General features: G+C 43.6%; 4 non-coding genes across 4 annotated transcripts; 1 reads left to right on the forward strand and 3 right to left on the reverse strand.

Annotated features, from left to right (window-relative positions):
* Positions 1–227: 227 nt before the first annotated feature.
* On the reverse strand, positions 228–299 carry TRNAP-UGG. The gene has a single exon. It is a non-coding gene; the product is annotated as a tRNA-Pro (tRNA).
* A 1,200-nt stretch (positions 300–1,499) lies between these two features.
* TRNAY-GUA lies at positions 1,500–1,590 on the reverse strand. Its single transcript is given in 2 exon segments — positions 1,500–1,535; positions 1,554–1,590. It is a non-coding gene; the product is annotated as a tRNA-Tyr (tRNA).
* A 1,186-nt stretch (positions 1,591–2,776) lies between these two features.
* On the reverse strand, positions 2,777–2,849 carry TRNAT-UGU. Its single transcript has one exon. It is a non-coding gene; the product is annotated as a tRNA-Thr (tRNA).
* A 9,844-nt stretch (positions 2,850–12,693) lies between these two features.
* TRNAL-UAG lies at positions 12,694–12,775 on the forward strand. The gene has a single exon. It is a non-coding gene; the product is annotated as a tRNA-Leu (tRNA).
* Positions 12,776–17,031: the final 4,256 nt, after the last annotated feature.

A 17,031-nucleotide genomic window follows, 5' to 3' on the forward strand; every position in this document is an offset into this window, starting at 1 on the left:
GGGCCTGGGGACACCAACCCCTGCTCTTGGGAGCGAGGCGGTCCCTCCGAGGTGTCAGCTGGCGGTTAGTCCAGGAGACCAGGCGGTTTCTCCCTGCACAGCTCGTCAGCCCTCTGTGGCATTCGTTGGTTCAGCGCACCTCTTGTGCAGAACAGTCGGAAAGCGAGGACGTTTGTAGAGATCTGAACTTTTGCATAGTTTCGAGGGCAGGAGAAAAAAAAAAACAAGGGCTCGTCCGGGATTTGAACCCGGGACCTCTCGCACCCAAAGCGAGAATCATACCCCTAGACCAACGAGCCGATGCGACAAGAATGGCTTTATTTTCTCTGAACAGTACTTTCTAGTGTGCAGTTGGCCGCCAGGCTGTTTCCGAGCTTCGTCCTGCATTGTGACATTTACTTTTGGCCTTGCTTCGTTGTCTCTCATTTTCATGAAGTCTCACTCCTTTGAAGCCTGGCTCGGCCCTAGCCTCGCTTATTCTCCCCGATCCACATCCTGGACCCCTCCAGGGGCCGGATGGGGTGAGGAGGGTCAGTTTCCAGACCTCGCGCCGCGTGGGTGAGCTCCACCGAGCACTGCCGGACGGCTCTGGGCGCGAGCTCGAGCGCTACGGGAGCGCGGCGGGAGCGCGGCGGGAGCGCGGCGGGAGCGCGGCGGGAGCGCGGCGGGAGCGCGGCGGGAGCGCGGCGGGAGCGCGGCGGGAGCGCGGCGGGAGTCCGAGGACCCGAGCGGAGCTCGCTTGCGAGCCTGGAGGGTCCTGAGCCTCAGGCTGGACGCGCGGGAAGCGTGTCAGTCTGCTACCACGTCGAACGAGCCTAACATCCTAGGCGGGAAATGGTGGGCATCAAAATCCCAGGAGCCCGATTTGGTGGGAGGTGCGCCAGTCTGGCGTGTGTTCGGATGGTCCAGGCCCTGAAGGAGAATCAAGGGTTCCATCTCCCACCTTTGTTTCACTTGTTCCCTCGGTCTGGAATTCTTCGTCACAGCCAAATTCGCGTCAGATCCTGTTGGCCCTTCCTGTTCTGGCCCAAAATCTTTTTTGTAGAACTACAGATATGTATAAAAAGATAAACTAAAGCTGCCGTGTAAGGACCTCCCCCTGAATGGCTGTGTGTATGGAAGGGGGCGGACGCTCGGGTCGGGGGTCCCAGTCCAAGCGGTTTTTTCCTCAAGGTGGAGTCGCTCCGGGCGCACCACGCAGACAGCGCACACAGCGTTTATATATAATGTTCTGTATCAACGAGTGGATCAACTAGAAGCCAAAAGAATCATGTGAGGGGACGTTAACTCAAAATTCTCCCAGCTGGCTGACAGAGTTGGCTCACACTCGCCACCTCACTAAGAAACTGCCCAACGGGATCCATTTGTTCATATATGCTTGGAGAGCTCAAACTTTCTCTTGGGGACAGGAATAAGGTCTGGAGAAGTCGATTCCAGAAGACAAAATGCCCCACAGGAAACAAGTGGTAGTCGACTGCAAACCCCAAAACTGCAGCTCCTCCTTCGAGCCGGAATCGAACCAGCGACCTAAGGATGACCACACAGAAAGCGCGCTACAGTCCTCCGCTCTACCAGCTGAGCTATCGAAGGGGGTACGAGTTTTTCCTCTCTAGAGTCACCTATTCAGGACACCTACAAATAGGGGCGCGGGAGAAACAATCTACAGAGGCGTGGACATCGCAGGGTCACAAAGCCAGCCTCTGAGAAAGCCCCGCCCGCATTTCTGGGGACAACCCTTCTAGAGCCGGATTCCCCGACCGCACGGAGGGGCTTCCAAAGCAGGACAACCCGTGGGCTCCTCACAGGCACCCCCAGACCCGGTACATCACGAGGCCGCCCAGGTCTGGGGGCATCTGCTCGCCCGGGGGCGGTTGGCTGCCGTAAGCGCGCAGCCCGGGACCTCCCGCCGCGATGTGTGCGGCGTGGAAGCCGCCAACGGCCGGGAAGAACTAGGGAGTGCGGCGGTGGGACACGCAGCTCCGCCCGCGCAGCTCGGCGCCAGGCGGAGAGGGCGGGCCTCCCGGGTCTGGCTCGGGCCTCTTCGCTTTTCCTCACTTCCTGTGCTCGCCTCGGAATCCAACCGCTTCTCCACAGGCGAGGCGCAACTCTTCCGTGAATACGTCCACAGACTCGGGGAGAAAGAGGATGTGGAGCATAGCCCAGTGTTTCCGCGAGAAAGGACTTCTGGAGAAAATATCTTAAGGTGTTTCAAAGAGGAAGCCGCAATTCCTCTGAGCCGATAACAAACTTAGTGACCCAAGTCTCGGCCTTCGTTTTCCCGCTGGGGTAGTCAAGTGTTGGAAAACTCGCGGTCACAGGAAACCTTGCGGAACAGCATACTCCTCCCAAACGCCTCCTCCCTTTCGGAAGGGGAGCCTGTTCAGCAGGGTTCAAAGCCTGTGCTGAGCGGGGCACTGGGCCGGACTCCCATGGTCTACCCCCACCCCCGCGCCGCCGCCCCCACCGCCCCCACCGCCCTCAGCCCTTCTCCGGCTCCCGCCGTCCTCCGGAAGGGCTCTCGCGGCGGGTCAGCACAGCCCCGGCGCCCGCGGACGCAGGGAGCTCTTCCTGCAGCTTCTAATGGACTCCGCGGCATTCCAGGCAGCAGACCCGCACTTGCGCAGTAGCGCGTAAGAGGAAACGGATCTCTTCAGCTTGGTTTATTCAGGTAGTGGGACCGTGGCGAGAAGACACACGAACCGAATTTCCGCAAGGGTTAAAATTACCGGAGGGGAGGGCGGGAAGTCTTATTTAAAAGAGTAAGAAATAAGGGTTAAGGCCCCAGCGAGATTTGAACTCGCGACCCCTGGTTTACAAGACCAGTGCTCTAACCCCTGAGCTATAGGGCCTCGTGAGCGATTTGTTTGCTTCTTTCTTTGAAAAGGAACGTTTTTTAATGCTGGGCCTTTGTTAGGGGGATTAAATGTAGGAAGTGGACAAAATTCGAATTTTGTTTCAATCTATTTACTCTTGGAATTTGGTCTGCACGCCCTTGCTAGGGATAACGCAATATGAGGGCCAGTGATAACAGACACCACTATTTTAAAGATCGGAGAAATCTGCCTAAACCTACACATTACAACCCAGAGTCCACCTCAGACCTCTCCTCGCCAGGGAGAGGAAACGCGAAGTAGAGGAAGTTGACGACCACAGATCTCTCGGCCTTCCCACTGATTTTCTCCTTGACTCAGGATAGCCACCAACTTTCAACCTCCTTCTTCAAGTTCTTTCTGTGTATGGACCTTCCGTACAGCTCGAGCCTCTGCGCCAGAGCAAGCATTTGTTGGTTCGTTATTTAATTCATTTCTTCATGCAACAAACACGGAACTCCCAATTCTGTGCTGGGCTGTGCACTAGGAACAAGGCATCAGATACGGTCTTTAACTTGAAGTCCCTGTCACAGTCTTATGGAATAAGAGAAATTTAGTTTTTATGAAAGAGAATAGTGAAAAGTAGCTGTGCCAGCTGTGAGCGGGTGGTGGACAGTGCCAAGCTTCGCAAATTTGCAGGGTGAGCCATCACTCTTCAAATCTTCAGGTGGGAGTGGGATTTGAGCTGCACTTGAGAGGTTAAGAGGCAGTTTGGGCAAGGAGTGGTCTCTGGTAGAAGAAAATGTCTGAGCAAAGTCTGAAAGAAAAACCGAGGCTTTTAAGGAACCAAGGCCGTACACTGCCTGGGGCAGATATCTGCCCTCCTGGAAGTAACGGAAACGGAAGAAGTCAGGTTAGTAGGAGACTGAGAGATTTGTGGAATGAAGTTACACCCTTTTAAAAATCGAAAATGGACACTGAACACTATGTCAGAAACTAATGTTGTACTATATGTTGGCTAATTGAATTTGAACTAAAAAAAAAAAAATTGAAAATGGAAACTCACAAGGCATGGATATGCAGAATGAATTGAAGGAAAGAAAAACCAGAGTCAGAGATACATCAGAGACTGGCCATGGTGCAGATGCTCAAACATAAAACCAAAAGAGATTGACCGTTATGGAACTGGAAAAGAAGGAAAGAATGAGGGAGATAGAAGGAAGACAGATTCAACTGAAGTTAGATATGAATAAAAACTAAGAGATAATAAAGATGAAAGAGGCAGGACTTTCAATTATTATACCTTGATAAAGCAAGATGATGTTGCAGGGGGGAAAAAAAGTTTAAAGAGAAGGGTACCTAGAAAGGGCAGAGGATGGTGTGCAAGGATTTAGGTAGGATGAATTTGAAGTGAGATTGGGGGAGTTTAGGGAAATTGTACAATTGCTAGAATACTCTTATGTCTAGAAGTCCATAGATCAATAGGTCATGTTTAGATCAAATTACATAAGGTATCCTTTGAGTTATAGGCTCTAAGAGTTATGGGCTCTTGAAGGAAGAAAGTACAAAAAGAAAACTGGTGAGGCCTGAACATGAGCTGAATAGATCTGTTGCAGGCATTTGTCCTATGAGTGGACGTTCAGTATTTTTTTAACTTTTACTTACATCTGATAATTTCACATATTATTAGTAAGTCTGCCCTAGAAAAACTGCTTTCCCAGCATGTGGAGTGGGCATGTGATCTAGGTTCCACCAGTTAGATTTATCCAGGATAAGATTTCAATTTAGATGTATAAAGCAGGAGTGAATGATACCATAGGGAAATTACATATTTTTTCAGTGGTGAGATATGGGATATCTTAAGTCTGTAGATCATTACCTTTCTTCAGATCTGGAAAATCCTTGGTCAGCTTTTCAAATGTTCTTCTGCTCTATTTTTCATTCTCCATTTCTGAAATTGGAATTACATCTTCATACCTTGTCCTTCATTTCTTTTACCTTCTCATCCATATTTTCTTTTTCTCTCCATGTTGCATTCTGAATAACATATTCTTAATCCACTAATGCTTGTTACAGCTGTGTTTAATCAGCTGTTAAATCCACCTACTGAGTCAATGTAATTATAAACTGTAATTTTCAATTCTAGAAGTTCTGGTTCTTTTTCAAAACTATGAAGCCAATATTTTTTTCCAGTTTTATTGAGACATAATTGACATACATCACTGTATAAGTTTAAGGTGTACAGCCTAGGGGCACCTGGGTGGCTCAGTTGGTTAAGCATCTGTCTTCTGCTCGGGTCCTGATCCCAGGGTCCTGAGATCCAGCCCCACATAGGCTCCCTGCTCAGCGGGGAGCCTGCTTCTTCCTCTGCCTGCCGCTCCCCCTGCTTGTGCGCTAGCACCCTCTCACTCTCTCTCTTTGTTTAATGAATAAATGAAATATTTTTTAAAAATAAGGTGTACTGCCTAATGGTTTGACTTCCATATATTGTGAAATGATTGCTGCTATAGTTAGCATCCACTATTTCATATAGATATAATAAAAAAAGAAAGCAAAGAAAGAAGGAAAAAAGCTTTTCCTTGTGATGAGAACTCTTAGGATTTAACCTTTGAAAAATTTTCATGTATATCATGCAACAGCATTAACTGTAATCATCATGCTGTCCATTACATCCTTGTACTTAAGTTCTTATTTATCTTGTAACAAGTAGTTTGTACCTATTGAAAATCTCTCTCCTAAACCCTTTCCCAAACCCTGCCTGTTAACCACAAATTTGATCTGTTCTTCTATGATTTGGGGGGTTTTTATGATTTTTGTTTTTGTTTTTAGATTCCACATATACATGAGATCATACAGTACTTGTCTTTGTCTGACTTATTGCACTTAGCATAACGTCCTCAAGTTCCATCCATGTTGTCCCAAATGGCAAGATTTTCTCATTTTTATGGCTAAATAATATCCCATTATACATATATATATATATATATACATACATACATACACACACACATATATATCCCATCTTATATACATATATATGTATGTTCCATGTATATATATGTATATTCCAGAGTTATATACCACAACTTCTTTATCCATTCATTCATCAGTAGACACTTAGTTTGTTTTCATATCTTGGCTATTGTAAATAATGCTGCCATGATGCAGGTGTCTTTTTTAAGTTAGTGTTTTTGTTTCCTTTGGCTATATTCCAAGAAGTGGAATTGCTGGATCATATGGTGGTTCTGGTTCTGTTGTTTGTTTTGTTTTTGTTTTGAGGCTCCTCCATACCGTTTGCTATAGCAACTGTACTCATTTACAATCCTACCAGCAGGTAAGTCAAATTGTTGAATTTCCTCTTCCTTGCAGATGTTTACCACCTTTTCTTCTATTTCTTTAAACACATTAATGATATTCATTTTAATATGTATAACTGATAATCCCAATATTATTCTATCTATTGTTCTAGTTGATTCTTACTCATGTCACTGTGTTTCCTTGTGTAATTAGTCCTCTTTGTGCACTGCTCAATGTCTTGGCAAAATTATATGCAATGAATTTTTGAGGCCAAGATGAAGGCGACTTCCTGAAAAAATAATATATTATTATAAATATAAATATAAAACCTTTTGTTTCTCCCAGGCAGGTGGAGCACTATCAGCCCAAAAGGATCCTAAAAATAGTTATTGGCTGGACATTTCCTGAGCCTTCAAGATGAGGTTAAACCCAAGCTTCTCAGGAGAAGTTGAAAGCTCATTCTTTCCAGTTTTCCTTGCTAAGCTTAGCTGACTTCTGCTGAGCTCCATTACAGTTATTGTAAGTGGGAGGATAGAGGTAGGTTTACTTCTTGTTCATCCTTGCCTTATGGGAATAGCTCTTTAATATTAATGTTAATATTAAACTTAATATTTGCAGAGAGCGTCTTACTTGCTTTTCCATTTTGGATAGGTGCTGGGTCTTGACATCTGTTCCTCTTATTTCTCCTATCCAGAGTCTGCCAAAACTATAGCTCAGTTTTGCAGTAATTAGCAAATGTCTTCAGAGCTACAAAAGTCAGTGCTTCCCTTACCTATCAGATTCCATCTTTTGCTTGGATTCTGGCCTAGTAGTTGCTTGCTACCATTTTAGTACTTTGATGCTTTTAAGGAGATATGGCCAAATCTTATCCAATATTTTTTCATTTTTCTTCAAGGAGTTCGGTCCAAATTAATTAGCCCATAATTACTAGAAAGGAATTTGGAGTTGTAGGACTGTAACATCAAGCATACTCCACCAGATGAACTGAGAAGCCAAGAAAACATCACCATAGAAAAGAGCATGCCAAAGTACAAGGAGAGGTGATAGCAAGAAAGGGAGCCTGGACACCTTCTAAGTCCCTACTAGCTATGGCCCATTCCAGAGTTCTCAGTGTTTTCCACTCTTGGAATCTATGAGATTTTCCTGGATTATCACAGAAATCCCCCTTTTTTATTTTAGCAAAAATTGTTTTCAACTTAAAGACTCTTAACTACACTAATGTACTCTCAGTATGTGCCTCTCTACCTTAATGCTTTTATCTTCTAATATTTAGATCAACATTTCCCAAATGACAGCTGTACACTTCCAACAGATCTTTGTTCTAGTTAACTTGATCCACTTATAATTCCTCAAATAGAACTCACACCTTTTTCAGTTGTTATCATTTGCTTCATCAACTAGAATGATTTCTCATTTCACCATACCTGTCAAACACTACTTACCTGGAAAACCATCTCGATGTTCTTATAATTCACAATGCCTTTACTGTTTATGGAGTAGATTTAATCTCTTCTTTCCTCTGAAATCCATGATACATTTTTTTTATCCTTGCCATTCCTTCCTCTTCACTCCCACTCTTAAGATACTGAACAGGACAGATACAATGGAGGTGACCCATGACACCTAGACGTAAGCACCCAGAATGACATTCCCCTTCAACATATATTCAGCTGTTTATGAAATTGTCAAATTTTTCTGTTCTCCTTCCCATATTTCTTCATCTTATATGAAAAGAGTGTCAAAAGAAAGCACACATTTTAATTTTATTTTTCAATTTTCCAGAGTTCTAAATTGTGCTTCTAATGTGCAATTAATTAGAGGACTAATTACATAAGGAAACACAGTGACATGAGTAAGAATCAACTAGAACAATAGATAGAATAATATTGGGATTATCAGTTATACATATTAAAATGAATATCATTAATGTGTTTAAAGAAATAGAAGACAAGGTGGTAAACATCTGCAAGGAAGAGGAAATTGTACTTCTAAATTGTGGTTTCCTATCTATTCCTATGCCCATCTTTTTTTTTTTTTAAGATTTTATTTTTAAGTAATCTCTACACATAGTGTGGGGCTTGAACTCCCAACCCTGAGATCAAGAGTCACATGTTCCACCAACCTAGCCAGCCAGGCACCCCACCTTTGTCCAACTTTTTGAAAATGCTACAAAAGCCACAGAGAAAGAACAAATAAGAATGCAAAGAAAAAGGGTAGGAGATTCTAGTGCACTTAGCTATAGACTATTAAGTTTATTTTGTTTTAAGAATCATATGCATTAGTGTTGTGTCCTCAGCTTATTCCTCAGCAACTTGAGGGGAAGGTTGTATGATTCATACTTCTTAGTCTCCAAATACCTAACAAAGTGATCAGCACATATCAGGGCATTAATAAGTATTAGAGGGTGCCTGGGTGGCTCAGTGGGTTAAGCCGCTGCCTTTGGCTCAGGTTATGATCTCAAGGTCCTGGGATTGAGTCCCACATCGGGCTCTCTGCTCAGCAGGGGGCCGGCTTCCCTTCCTCTCTCTCTGCCTGCTTCTCTGCCTACTTGTGATCTCTGTCTGTCAAATAAATAAATAAAATCTTTTTTAAAAAAATAAATAAGTATTAGAAATGGAGAGCAAACAAATGCAGAGGCAAGAGTAGGGGGAAAAAAAGGAGATTTCAACCCACAGAAATCTGGAATACCAGGAATCATTTAGTTTCCAGTTCCTGAAGTTCGTAAACAAGAACTAAAAATCTCTAAGGACCTTCCAGGTCTCATCCAGTTTAAGTGTAAACTCTACGAAACCAGTCTGAATTCAGGTCCCAGGTCTCCTGTGTATGTTGTCACTAAATGGTGTGCCAGATACCAGTACACAGAGTATCTCCACAGAAAGGGGAGGAATTACCTAAACATAAACCTGTGGTTACCTATTGAGAGTGAGAATCTCTAAGGCAATATCCTCAGATAAGCACTAGGTAGAATCAGTTTGACATGTCATGTGCATTCAGCCCCTGTAGGGCTGGTTTTCCTCCAGAAAATGTCCAACCTCCTTTCTCCAGCCAGCACATGGTTTCAGATTCCCAAGGAAACACACTTTCCACGAAGAAAAGTCTCACTCTGTCCTGCCAAGTGGATGACCAGTGCCACCCATCTTTCGGCTTTTCTTTAAACTGAGCAGCACTGGGTGTGGTCTGAGCCACATCTGGATGCTCTCAGGTCTTGGCAAGTAGGATAGGCTACTGGGATGCTAAAAGGAGGTTTCTTGGACTCACAGCTTCTGTAAAACTCTGCTTTTCTAAGGCCGAGATGGAATGCCCTTCAATCCCAAATAGGGTGAGCTTAACTGCAGGATTGGAGCAAGAGATTTCACGTTTTTAACAGAGTATGAGGAAACTAAGACTGGGTAATAGGGGGATCAGAGTAATAAAAGTATAATAAAGAACATCACAAGACTTCCCAGAAACTGCCTGGGATGGGTTGCAATGAAAATGCATGTCCTTCAAAAGATGTGCTGTTCAGGCCTTCTGCTCATGAAAGGATTCTCACTTTGGGCACTGGAGGGCAAAGGTTCAAACTTGTAAGACCCAACCTTGTGACACTAAAAACAATAGTGACTCCTCAAGATCATTTCTGCATCTCATCAGTGCCCCTTACCCCCATTTTGGACCCAACAAACTTGTAGTACTGTTCTGTCCCATCTATTAAGAGGTTCAAACCTTGCAGCATCCTAAACACAGAGTAGGGAAATGTGGGATCCCTAGATAGCTCAGCAAGAGGAGGAGGACAATAGTGCTTATTGTACAGCTGTCCTTGAGCCACTGGCTCCATGGACAGGCTGGGGAAGGGTTTCAGCTGGCTCTACAAAAGTTGACTGTCTTCTGAAAGAAATCTTTTAAGAATTGAAAAGTGAAGCTCTACCCTACAAACTCTTGCCTGGTGACCAGGAATTCCTGCTGACTTATTCTGCTTTCCATAGCCCCTTTAAATGTCACCTGAAGATTACTTTGGTGTCTGTAAAAGCTTTCTCCTGCTACCTCTGTTCAGACCTTCCACTATCGTCCTTTTGACTTTGATTTCTTCCTCCTTATACAGCTCACGACTGTCCACCTGTTTTATCAGGATGATTTTGTAAGTACTGTTCTCAGGCATATGCCCAGATGAACCACCAGGAATGCAGAGGACTGAGAGGCTAGCTGGCTGGCTAGCACATTAGAGGAAGAATGTTTAATGGAACCGAAGATCTTAGATATGCAAAAGAGAAAACTTGAGGGACATCATCACCATGCTCTAATACTTGATATGCTGTCATAAGGAGAGATGAAACAGAAGTATTCTTTGTGATAAAAGAGAATCAATTCTTAAGTTACAGGAAAATTGTTATTTATAGACATATGTATACATGTACTTAAGTAAAGATGTAAAAGATTTATACACTGAAAATTATAAAACATTAATGAAAGAAACTAAAGACACAGATAAATAGACATCTGGTGTCCATGAATTGGAAGAATTAAAGCTGTTTAACAGTTTTTATTGGACCCATAGTTTTGGGTCCAAACAATCCAAAGTAATCTACAGGTTCAAGGCAATCCCTATCAAAATTCCAATGTCATTCTTTACAGAGATAGAAACAAACAATCCTAAAAATCACATGAAACCACCAAAGTCCCTAATGTAAACTACGCTTTTGGGTGAGAATGATGTGTCAGTGTTGGTTCATCGATTGTAACAAATATACCACTCTGGTGTGGGATGTTAATAGCAGAGAAAGCTGTGCATATGTGGGAGCAGGAGGTATATGGGAATTCTTTGTACTTTCTACTCAATTTTGCTATGAACCTGAAACTGTCCTAACAAATTCTCTTTTAAAACCCCACAATATTCCTGAATTTCTATGTATCTAATAACACAGCTTGTTATAAGATGTAAAGATAAAAAGATACAGGTTTTATAAGATAAAAACATAATACAAAAAGCAAATAGAAGAAGCACTGTAAGAATAAGATATATATAAGGGATGCCTGTGTGGGTCAGTCTGTTAGGTATCTGCCTTAGGCTCTGGGAAAGCTTGAGTCAAGATCCCAGGGTCCTGGAATGGAGCTGTGCACAGGGTTCCTTGTCAGCGAGAAGCCTGCTTTGCCCTCTCCCTCTGCCTGCCGATCCCCCTCTTTGTGCGCTCTCTCTGTCTCTGACAAATAGATAAATAAAATCTTTTTTTTTTTTTAAGAATAAGGTATATAAGAAGCATAAGTTGACAGAACTAAGGAGAAATAGAAAACTGTATTTATAATTTGGTAGTTTTCTCTGAATACTGAGCAGAGTTTCAGGATCTCAAAAGGCACCTGTTTTTCTCTGAAGTCTAGGTACTAATTGTGAATTACATTTTCTTTTACTGTCACACGCTAGCAAAAGAGGCACATCAGCATATTGGCGTTCTGTACTTTCCACTTGGTTGCAGTCAAAAAGAGCAAGAATTCTTTTCATGTAAGGTGCATGGAAATCCAAGTTTGGTGGGACCTAAGAAACGCTCAGGTATGGAGAACCGAGGCGTGACTACTATTCTCTGTATCAAGAGGAGAAGAGGTGAGAATCTGGTTTTCTCCTCCATTCTGGCCTTGCGCTCGTGCTCCTCACCCGGGGCCGGCAGGCTTGGGCTTCTGGGGAGGATGAGCAGCGGGAGCACGCTGAATTCTCAGGAATCCTGGGTGCTAGGAGCACCAGTGTGGGCTCAGGGTCTGGGCTCTGTCCCCAGGTGAGGGCTTCTCCTGCCTTCGCCTTCCCCAGTCGCCAGTAGTACAGCCGCCAAGTGGCTACAACTGCGCAGGAGAAAGGGAACCTCTCTGGGAGGAAGCCTTATAGGTTCTAAAGAAAGGTACTGAAGGATTCCCAGCCGCAGGAGTCCATCCACCCTGAGAAAGGCTTCCCCTCTTCCACCAAGCGGAATCCGGGGAGGAAGCCTCTGCAGACTCCGCTCCGCTAACACTAGGGAGCGGGCATAGACTGGCACCGCCTCTCTGAGGTTGGGTCTCAAAGAGCAAAAGGGAACCAGCAGTCAAGCTTTTTTCTTGATCCTTTTAACTCACGTCCCACGCTTCCTGGAGGGCCAAGACTTCTTTTCTGGCTTCGGAACTGAAAAGTACCAAACTCAAAATTTAGCGCTGACTTCAGCTTTGGTCTTCTTTACTCGCCCAGCACGACATTTTACCCCCCTTACCCCCACCCCAAAGCTATCTGAAGACAAAAGGAATTCATTCCTCCGAGGCGTAAACACTTGTTGAGCGCTTTCTGGGCGCCAGGAGGAAGCTGGCGCTACCCCTGACTTCGGAGTGCGCTTACGTTCTGGATCCCAAGGGCTTCGCTTCCGGAGCGGATGGTTTTAAAGAACTTTCCCTTCAGTTTCTGGAGTGAGAAGAGCTGTTCCGGTTGGGCGGATCCAGGTTGGGTCCAATGGAGCGGAGGAGGAGGGGAAGAATTTCTTCCGTAGGGTCCTTTGGCAATATCTACACTCTTGGTCTCAGGTTGGGGGTTCAGAAGACAACGCTGAAAAAACCAGCAGAGAGATATAGCTAGGAAGTGCAGGCAAAACTCCCCTGTAGGTTTGGTAGCGTGGCCGAGCGGTCTAAGGCGCTGGATTTAGGCTCCAGTCTCTTCGGGGGCGTGGGTTCGAATCCCACCGCTGCCAGGGTTTTGTTTCTAAATAGTCGTAGCCTTCATCTTTCCTTCAAATAAAAGTGTAGATTCCTGCGGCATTTGGCCAAATCTCAAAACGCAGTATCTGAATTTTCTGAACACTTGGCTCTAGACTGACGGAATGGGACTAATGAACGAGTGACTCAGTTTACCGGCGTGGAGCTCGTAAGTCAAGTGGATCTCTAGAAGACACACTCCTCCGGATCCTCGACCTCCTTTCTGTTTAAGGGAGAGAATAGGTGTTGCTTGCCAAAGAGATGGCATTTAGCCTGGGGCACTCTAGAGAGTGGAGATAGTTTTGGAATCTTGACATAACCTTGAAAGCGCATTAAAAGTTAAGGTGGGGCATAGAGGGCATCAGGGAGTGAAGTGAGCCTTTGTCACACCATTTGCTCCTAAAAGTTAACTCGAAAACATTCGGCAATCCTACTCAGAGGTGAAGTAACAAATTCAGACAGTCAAACCCAGCACCCAAAGTGGTACCTGTTGCTTCCTCCCAGACCCTTAGTGGGTCACCTATAGGGTGTTCCTTCTTATTTCCCTTTCCACTTGTCTCTGGTGTCCACACAGCTACTACATCACCCCTTTCCCTGCCTCCCACCCCCTTTCTGCCTCTCCTTCCAAGCCCACCATAAGGACAGCAAAGATGTGTGTTAGGCAGGAAGATAATCATTGAAGGAGGCAGTTGCTCACCAGGTCAGGGAAGTGATTCAATAACCAGTCTTAGCCAGGCAAGGAAAAACATCCAGACTCCTACCTAGCCGGAAAAGAGTCCTAGGATGGGTTTGAAGTCAGAATTATAGCTCTTTAAGAAACATTCTCACTTTCTGTCCTTTGAGGGCAATGCCTTTCCTGCCCCATGTATGTGTACAGCCTTTGGTACCCAGAGGATGAATTGGGCATGATTTGGATACATATATACAGATTTGAATACATACTGCTTACAGATTTATGTTCAGGCACTGTCCCCTCCTCAAGACTTCAAGAAGGAGTAATGGGCTCATTCTAGTAAATGGTGATGGAACCTGACTGGCCTGTGCCCTAAAGGAGGCAAGAGTTCAGACTGTCCATGTGGCTTCTTACTCTAGTCAACCTCAACAATGATGACATTTTAGACTGGATAAATCTTTACTGCGGGGATTGGGGGTCATGTGTATTGTAGGATGTTTAGCTGCAGTAGTATTGTCCCAGTTATGACAGGATATCAGTAATATTGTCCCAGTTATGAAAACTGAAAATGTTTCCAGGCATTATCAATGTCCCCTTGGACATTGGAGGCAAAATCATCCTTAAAGACTGAGGGTGCAACTGTCATGTCCCACTGTGTGGCTGGTCTTCTCAATACCCCAACAGTGACTTTTGAAGGGCAAAGTTTTCTAATTTTGTTGAAGTACAATTAATCATGTTTTTCTTTTATGGATCATGCTTGTGGTGCTGCATCTAAAAAAAAATCTTTCCCCGATGCAAGGTGACAAAGATTTCATTCTAAATATATATTTTTTTAATTTTATTTATTTGACAGACAGAGATCACAAGTAGGCAGAGAGGCAGGCAGAGAGAGAGAGAGAGAAGCAGGCTCCCTCCTGAGCAGAGAGCCCAACGTGGGGCTCGATTCCAGGACTCTGGGATCATGACCTGAGCTGAAGGCAGAGGCTTTAACCCACTGAGCCACCCAGGCGCCCCTCATTCTAAATATTTTGTGGTTTAGATTTATGATGAATTTTGAGTTCATTTTTTATGTGAAGTAAGGATCAAAACTGTTTTTTTAACATTTGTTGAAAAACCTACCTTTCTAAACAGTACATTTATCATGAGCACTCAATAATGTATAGAATTGTTAAATCATTATATTGTACACCTGAAACTAATATAATGCTGTATGTTAACCATGCTGGAATTAAAATTTTAAAAACTTAATAAAAAAATAAATTTGAAATGGTCACCTTTCTCTACTGAATTGCCTTTGAAATTTTGTCAACCATCAATTGATAATATTATTTGTGGTTCTATCTCTGTACTCCTGTTCCATAGATCTACTTTTCATATTTTAATGCCAATACTATAGTCTTGATTATAGTAGCTTTTAATCTTGATGCCAGGCAGAGTGACTTTGCTCCAACTTTATTGTTCTTTTAAAGTTGTTTTTGGCATGCTATGTCTTTGAATTTCCATGTGAATTTTTGGAATCAGCTGGTCAATTTCTAAAAACAAAACAAAACCAAGGGTGCCTGGCTGGCTCAGTTGGAAGGCAAGTGACTCTTGATAATGGGGTTGCGGGTTCAAGCCCCACACTGGGTGTAGAGATCACTAAAATAAGCATTCTTTAAAATAAAAACTTGTCTTAAAAATAAATAAAAACTAAGTCTTGCTGTTATTTTGATTAGGGTTACACTGAATCTGTAAATCAATCTAGGAATAATTTATATCTTAACAATATTGAGTCTTCTCATTTACAAATGTGAAAAGATTTTCCTTGTATTTAGGTTTTCTTTCATCCATCTCAGCATTTGTGTGTGTGTACAAATATTGGACATACTTTATCCCTAAGTATTTCATATTTAATTATTCTGTTGTAAATTGAATTGCTTTCTAAATTTTCAATTTCTGATTGTTCATTGCTAGGTATAATTATACATATGTAGATATAGTATAAACAGTAGTAATGCAATTAATTTTTTCCAACAACTTTGCTAAATTCACTTATTACAGCTTTCTGTAGGTTCTGTAAGATTTTCACATAGTCTTTCACATTTTCTTGGAATAAGAAATACTTGTTTGTTTAAACCCGGATGCCTTCTATTTCAATTTTTTTCCATTATTGATTGGGCAAGAATCCCCAGAACAATGTTGAACAAAAGTGATGAAAGCAGATGCCTACATTTTGCTCCCAGTCTTACAGGGAAAACATTCTGTCTTGTGTCATTAAGTGTGAAGTTCTTCATAGCTTCCCTTTATCAGGTTGAGGAAGTTTCCTTCTTTTCCTAATTTGCTGAGGGTTTGTGTCAGGAATGAAAGTGGACATTGTCAAATGTTTTGTCTGCTTTTTTTAGTAAGATCATATGATACTTCTTTTTAGTCTGTTGAAATAATAAATCACATTGATTTTGAGTATTAAGCCTACTTTACTCTTCTGGGATAAATACCACTGGATTCAGATATATTGTTATTTTAAATATTATGGATCCAACTTGCTAAAGCTATTCAACTAGGTGGGGAGGGGACTGGATTTCACATTTTAGCCACTGCCAGGTTCGCTAACTCCAGAGTTACAGTTTCTTATTGTATTATTCTAAGAGAGGCCGTCATTTTGTTGATCCACAATCAACAAAACCCGCAGGAGGAAGTAACAGATACTTGCCCCCAGGCTCAAGTAATTACAACTCATCCTCCCCAGGCCGCCGCACTCAGAAACAAAGCCCGGGGCTCCGCCCGCCCCACCCGCCACGAGACAGGAACAGAATCTGCAAAGATGAAGCCTGCGCGTCTGAGTTTGGAGGCAGCCGCAGCTACAACGCCCCCCCGCCCCCAACCCCGGATTTATCCTGCACAATAACCTTTAGTCTCTCCTAACCTGGAAAATCTCTAAAGTGTTGATGCAGATCGCTCTGAGAGTGGCTCCAGAATCTCCCACAAGGCTCTGGGTCTCCGACAGTCTCCCAGATTCCTGGGCTGAAGCTTTGGGAGGGGTTTCTCTGTCCCACCTCTTCTATAAACTGTGTAAAAGGCCACGGAAAAGTCAATACTTTAGAATATACTGATAGTCAGCGTGCGAGGATTAAATGAACCATTTAAGATCCACACTACCGTGTACTGGAAACCCTGATGAGGGAGTAGGAGGCTGGCTGAGAATGGAGCAGGGGCTGGCGCCTTGCACCCCCTCTCCACCCACTCCCCTTGGTAATATGTGTGACATTTCACAGGCACCCCTGACTGCCCTACAAGAAGAGCAAATGGTTATCTTGCAGAGATCACAGTCCTGCAAGGCAGGAGTCTCTCTTGGTTTACAAATGTCCTTGAGATTTACAACAAAGAAGTTACCTTATCAATAGCCCAATTTCCAAAGACACATAACTCAGTTCCTCAAGCCCTAACGTCACCCTCCCCTCCATAAAAAACCGAAGGAGACGGAGGTAGAAGGAAAAGTAAATAAAGTTAAATTTCTTTTAAAACCTAAATCTCACTAACAAGGACGTTTGATAGCAGGAATGTAACATTCCACCAGGAGACTCCCAATTGTCTTTATGTTAG

Source organism: Mustela erminea, chromosome 5 (genome assembly GCF_009829155.1).
Source record: "Mustela erminea isolate mMusErm1 chromosome 5, mMusErm1.Pri, whole genome shotgun sequence".
Lineage (NCBI taxonomy): Eukaryota > Metazoa > Chordata > Mammalia > Carnivora > Mustelidae > Mustela > Mustela erminea.